Below are 7,440 nucleotides of genomic sequence, written 5' to 3' on the forward strand. Positions count from 1 at the left end.
TTTGACCTTTTAAAGACATTTAAGTGGTTTTCTAGACACTTAATGACCGTACTTAGAATTTTAACTACATCTACATCAACGCCTAACCATAACGGTTTGAAAAATCATATTTGTGTACTTGTGTGCGAGTTAATTCCATGTGCAGTAAATTAGAAGGAATTTTCAAACATATTTGTCTCACGACATGGACACATGCATATGTATGCATGGAGTGACATGGCATTTTAATTCCAAAAAATTAAAAAATATGAGAAAAACATGAAACCTTGGTTGATGTAATGTCATGCCACCAAGATGATGTGGTAAAAAATTGGCATGTTTGACGAAAGTTTGGACACACAACCTCACAAACCGGAGCAACTCGCTAGAAGGTTCGTGGTTCCGAGAGGGAACAATGCATGTTTGATGATGAACGGGAGATAGCTTCCTCTTACGCCCTTTAATTTTTCTCTATGTTTAACGTGCACTAATACAACTGTCATCTGAAAATTTGGAAAATTTCAGGGGTCATTTGACCTTTTGAAGACATTTAAGTGATTTTCTAGCCATTTAATGACTGTAATTCAAATTTGAACTACATCTACGTGCAACTCCTAACCATAACTGTTTGAAACATCATATTTTTGTGTACTTGTGTGCGAGTTAAAAAAACATCAGATGATGTAAATATCTAGTGTTCAAAAAAGAAAATGTAAAGATCTGGCAAGACAACCGGCCCCACACGATTGGCACTCTATCTCGCGGCTCGAGGTTTGGTAGGTGAGTGGCGGGGATCATTAATCAGACACGGTTCTGTATTGGAAACCGTCAGCTATTATGTACACACACAGATTTTGCTACGGGAATCGTGTGTAATTCAAACTACAATACTCGTAAATTCCGGCGACAGCCGTGTGTACTGTCCCCATCGATATAGATTCCGGCCGCCAATAAATACTACCTTGCTCACGTCGTCCCGCCTGCATTCTCATCTACGTCCTCCCCCCGCTTTCCCTCTCTCTCTCTCAAATCTCTACCATGGCGCCGCCGGTGTACCCACGTGCCGACAAGGAGTTGCGCCCCCCCAAGGACGCTCACTCAAAGAGCAGAGACGAGGACCCCTACGCGCTGCCGGACGAGGTTGCGCCGGACCCCCCAACTTTGGATTGGTTTTGGGGCTAGTACAATCTTTGCCTGTGGAAGTCGCTGCTGCCGGCTAAGAAAGCCAAGCAAGTGGCATTCAAGAAGGAGATGGCGGAGGAGTGATGTAGGGTGGAACCCTATACAGCCGATCTTTCACGAAAGGAGCGGACGAGGGGGGAAACGAGGGGATTCACGAGGGGAAACATGAGAGAAACACTAAAACCAACAAGAACGATCACACATGTGCTAGATCCTTGAAACACAAAGAGATACACGATCCAAATCCAACAAGGGACGATACAAAGGGTAGCCGGTTCTTCTCCGTGAGGAGGTCTTGAATCCACAAGGGGATCTTCCCGTAAAGGGGTCTTGAATCCAAGGTGGATCTTCTTCGAAGAGGGGCCGCCGTATCTCTCGTGGAGTAGATCCGATATGGATGAGCAATGCTCTTTCTCTAAATATGAGCTAAATCAATGCTAACCCTAAAACGTAGGTGGAGGGTGAGTATATATAGTCTAAGGGGTGAAGGGGTACATGGGCCATGGCCTAGATGCGATGCACGCAGGCAGGGGGGCGGATGTCCGGGCCTTCCCGAGACGCCGGATGTCCGGGCACTGGGGCTAGAAGTCCGGGCTGGCAGGGTCCAGCCTTGTTGTTCTATGCAATGGCGTTGTCTGGACTTCCGGGCTGGAGGTCGGATGTCTGGGAGCTCGGGACGCGCTGGATGTCCGGGCCCTATAGACTTGGTAGCTGGCTCCTTGCTGTTGGTGACACTTCCAAGGGTCGGATGTCCGGGCTAGGGCCGGATGCCCGGGTCCTGGGAGTTGTCTCCGTCTTCTTCCGTCGACGCTTCCATGCTTCCCTCGCGGATGGTGTAGTTGTTCCTTGGCGCTTGCACTCCTCCTCGTCATCCGTAGTGTTCCGACAATACCTATGCATGCACACGAGAGGGGTGTCAAGTAGCATACCATCCTTGAAGGGGTCAAGTGAGCACGTGTAAAGGAGATGATTCACCTTTGGGTATGTCATGCAGATGTCGCATGTGTCACTCGCCAAATGGACTCTTGACATGGTGATGTACATAGGATGCTCCGCATCATCTCCCCCCCCCCTTGGGAAAGATCCAACCTCGGATCGAATACCAAATCACCATGGGAAAGAGATGGCTTCGGCGTGTAGAAGTGGACGTTCACCAAGTACTCGTCGTCTTGAAGCTCGAAATGGGCGCTCTCCAATGTCGCACCGTCTAGTGATTCCCTCAAAATGAGCAAGGACAACAAACACTTGGAAAAAGATATGTGGTTAGCGGTAGTGCAAAACCAAGCATTCAAGAGGTGATTCACTAAACAAGTGTCGTCATGAAGCATAGCATAGGGTGTGACAAAGGATTGTGACATGGCATGTAAGCATATCAATCGAGCACAAGCAAAGATATCATGGGGACTAGCATGTAAATGTGAGGTAGTGATGCGAGTATGTGTGTCAAGATAATAAGCATCCACCTCAAGTTCATAGCAAGCATGCACAAAGCGCTGAATGAAAGGTCTATGGTAGGCATAAGAAGCATTCACAACACCAAATAAAATGAAGTGTCTAAACACATGGGTCAAGTGCAAGACAATCCAAGCATAGTGTGCATGGGGTGTAGTGAATATCGTGTGACACTTAACAGAATAGAAACATGAATTGTTCATCATGTGTGAGACAATCAACTGAAATGTGTAGCAATCAATGGGACATGGCATATGTGAAGTGATGACATTGTTGCAACCAAACATATGAGAGGAGCATGTAATCCAAGAATTGGATGCAACACACAATATATGATGATGCATGGAATGGTGAAAATAACAAATTAAAGCAAGATCTCTAACATGTGTGCAATCAAGTGGTCCAATATGAACAAGAAGTCTCATGGTGCAAGCAACACAAGTAGTATGATCCACAATATCCATGCTCAAGAAATATGTCACCTTGAAGGCGTGTCCTTGTGCATTCTTCACAATGCCGAAGTGGTAGCAAAGGTGTTGGAGAAGCGAGTCGTGGTCGAATGTATGAGGCTTGCTCTCAAGAGCTCAAATGGTTAACTCATGTGAAGCGGAAGTTGACACAAGGTCCAAGTATCCTACACAAAAGAGACACAAACGAAGGAAATTGTGTGTGTGGTAAATGTACACATCATCCATCATGATGTGTATGTGCACGTGAGAGTTAGCACAAGATAAGCATCGCTCAAAGAAATTTGATGCATGGTATAAGAACATGTCATCCATCATGAAAGAATAGTTATTGTGTATAGCACGATGGGGATGCAAATTGAGCATACAAGCAAAATGCATTTTTATTCATGGGGTTCATATGGTGCAACAAGTATTCGGATCATGCAATGAATGGGATGAATCAAAATCTCCTAAAATGTATGAGGAAACTATGAGGGTCTCCTCATGAGAAATATTGGAAAGATCATATGGAGAAAATGGACAACATCCAAAACAATGCATATCCGAAGCTAGGTGGTCATGGCATGGCATATGAGATGAATGATGCAAAGGGAGCATATCAATATCATCACAAGAAAAACAAATGCCGATAACCATGGGCTTGTCATCTATGCCATAAGTGCAAATTGGGTGAATCTTAATGGCATATGCATAGTCACTATGAAGAGACTGCAAATATGACATGTGGTCGATCTCATGCATAGCATATGACAAGTCAAGCAGATTGTCAAACATGATGTGACCAAAAGAATGATCACAAGAAATCCTATGTAACATGGCATCACAACTAATAGACTCCACATGGCAATCATCATACTCATTGTAAATGGGTAAATCATCGCATGGGGAAGTCACACTAGCATGAAGCATGGAAATAGGCGATCAACATCATGCAAGCAATCAGTGTCAAGAATGTCCACTAGTGGGACTAGAGCATCACCTTCACCTATGTTACCTTGTTCATTCCACTCTAGTGGTGTAGGTGAGGTGGGTAAGACCAAATGGTGGTCAAGATCATCATCTTGATGGAACCATGTGGGGGGTGCATCGTATTCCACCATGGCCATCATATTGTCCAAAGGAAGGACGTAGTCGTCACGAATCGGTGCGTCATCGTATATGGGACCTAGCACCAAATGAGAAGACACAATAGAGGTAGAGGTTAAGTAGTTAGAAATCATAGTGGCCTCACTCTCTCTATGTGGTGGTTCACTCACTCCCTCAAGGTAGGTGCACTCAATGTCACATATGGTGGAGTCACTCATCTCAATCAAGTGGTGGGGGTTGTGGCTCTCCTCACATGGGAATTGTGGCAACACATCATATATCGGGCTAGTGGTGAAGTCACTCTCACTCTCAATATGGTGGCTAAAGTCACTCAAGTCAACATATGTCGCCGTGGTCGACGGTAGAATCCCATGCTCAACCATCTCGTTGTCGTCGCCGTGGATGAAGGCCGAAGATGGCAAATCATCACTCTCGCTTCCTAAGATGGAAGCATCCTCTGTGCTCGTCACCATGCCGCATGCCTCCAAAGCATGTTCCTTGATTGGCTCCATAGTCGTAGTCGTCGCCACACCGTCTTGAAAAAGAGTTGAAGTAGACTCGGCATCATCAATGCCACAAAGTGGGATGGCGGTGAAGTTGAACTTGCGAGCATCGTTTGGGAGCTCGTCTGGCTTGGACATCGTGGTACTACTAGCCTCATGCTCATTCTCATGGAGCTTGGTCGTCGCGAAGTGAGCTTGGGGTGGAGAAGCTTTGGCCTTCATGAGTTCTTGTTCCGCCTTGAGAGCACCAATGTAGTTCTCGTCGAGGGGCTTGTAGTTCTCGAGGAAGATCATCTTGGAGATGTCGTTGTGCAATCCCATCATGAAGTGGAACTTCATCGAAATGGGGTCATCCACGCCGGCTTGTCGCAAGGCAATCTTCATCTCCTTGAAGTACTCGTCGATGGACTTGGATCCTTGGATGGTGTTCTCCAATTGGTGTTGAAGTTGTTCCGTGTAGGTTGGAGGCACGAACTCTCGCTGCAAAGATCTCTTCGTCTTGGGCCAACTCATGTCGTAGCTCTCCGAAGGTGTGTGAAGCCACCATGTGGACGCATAGTCGTGGAAGTTCCTTGTGGCACACTTCACTTGATCTTCGGGAGGAACTTGATGTAGCTTGAGGTAGTCGTCCATCAAACGTTCCCACTCGAGATACTGCTCGGGTTTTAGAGTTCCATAGAAAGGAATGTCATGGTTGATGTTGAGGTCGTAGTAGCTCGTGGAAGTCGCAGACTTGAGCTTGGGGGAGCTTCTCTTGAAGTGCTTGTGGGCGAAGATGTCGTATGTCCATAGGCGAAGATGCCTTGAAGTCGCTTGGTGAAGATGCTAAGGGAGATGGTGAAGTCGTTGAGCGGTTGTTGGTATTGAGCTCTTGACCTTCACGTCCTTGTTGGTGATGGTGTCGATGCTGATTTGATTTTTCTGGAGATGGTAGCTTGGAGACATGTTCTCTTGAGCGTCTTCTCGAAGATGAGCAAGACCGCTTGTAGGACTTGATGAGGGCTTTGATCTCCTCCATTTGAGCTTGCATCTTGGCGTCGTTGGAGTTGTTCATGGCATCGAACTCGTCGTTGTTGTTGTAGACTGAAGATGAAATGCCTTGCCTTTCCATCACAAGACTCGAGCAAATTTGAGTGGACAAAGGAGAAGAACTATACCAAATGTACCTTGAACGATGTTGAAGATGGATCAATGATCACTCAATGATGTAACAAGGAAATCGCACAATTGGTACCAATTCTTGTCGGTTTCTCACACCTACACGAATAAGTCTTATGGTGAAGCTCGGTGAGGATAGTGCCACAAAAAATTTAATGCAAAATGTTAGCAAGAGTCAATAATGTTGAAAGAGATTCACAAATTTGCAAGTGAAACAAGTAGACCAATAACAATGAATGGCACACGAAAACACACACATGGATAGATAAATGGGGTCGTGCAACCAAGGATGAGCACAAAATGTGGAATCCGCGGAAAACGCTCGTGTTGCAAAACTCAAGAGAGACGCTAGCAAGATTGCTCTATAGGCTGATACGACACTTGTGCACAGCCTATGATATGCAAAATGTATCAACTTTCTATCCCAAGTATGCTATATATGTATGATGTTCTGGTGGTACGATCCAAGATGATCGGATATGACAATCTTATATGCAATGTGGTATGATGCTATGCCACTTGCTTACAAGCTTCGTTGCTCTTTCTCTTTTGCTTAAAAACTTATTTTTTTATGGCCACAATGCGAAATGCACAAACCAAGATAGTGATTGGGTATATGCAGGAACTAACTTGAGGCACAAGATATGATATGATGACACCAATATCATATGGTATGTATGCAATGTATGGTGTAGATCACTAATGTGCACAAGTAACGTTGCAGACAATACTCAAATGGCTAGTCTCAATAGGCATGTGACGCAAAATGAGCTAGGTGTTATCAATGCAATGGCAAGGGAATATACAATGGAGGGATACCACAATACCAAGATGATAAGGAGGTTACCGTCCGCGGTGATGATGAGTGGCGGTGATCTTGATGGAGATACCAAGATGATGGAGACTCGTCCCTAAGTAGCCGAAACACCTTAGGAAATGGAAAAACCGCAAACTCAAAATCTCAAACGTCAAATGTCAAATGGTGGTAGCGGGAAAGCAGTGCTGGTTTTGTGGAAGCTCAAAGGAATTGCGGAATGGCAATGATGGGTTGTGGAGTATGCAATGCGGAAATGGAGGGTAAGGTGGTGGACTATACATGGTGTCGGAGTTGGAAACACGGTCCCTAAGTAGCCGAAACACCTTAGGAGACACAACTCACAACACAAACAAAATTGGGTTAAGTTGGGGTGGTGGAAGTGTATGGTGGGCAAGCCTATGCGGGAGTTATGGTGGTAGTTGATGAAGAAGTGACCATCCCTAAGTAGCCTAAACACCTTAGGAGACTCAAATCACAACTCAAACAACCTCAAATGCTATGGGGAACAAAATTGGTTAGGTTGCGGAAGGCTATGGTGGTTTTGCGGAAGTTATGGTGGAAGCCCTAGGCAAAGATGCCAAAGTGCCAAAAAATTGATGGAGTCAAATGGTGACATGAATACCAAGATGTAGTAGAGGTGGTTGTTGTTGATGACGCGTCCGTGGCAAAGATGAGCGGTGGTGATGTTGATGTCGAACCGTACCTAAATAGCCAAAACACAAGTAGGACACGGTACCGCAACTCAAATTTTGAAAGCAAAATTGGACCAAAATTGTCGGAGTTGGTGTTGGTA

This window comes from Triticum dicoccoides, chromosome 5A, assembly GCF_002162155.2.
Source record: "Triticum dicoccoides isolate Atlit2015 ecotype Zavitan chromosome 5A, WEW_v2.0, whole genome shotgun sequence".
Classification (NCBI taxonomy): domain Eukaryota; kingdom Viridiplantae; phylum Streptophyta; class Magnoliopsida; order Poales; family Poaceae; genus Triticum; species Triticum dicoccoides.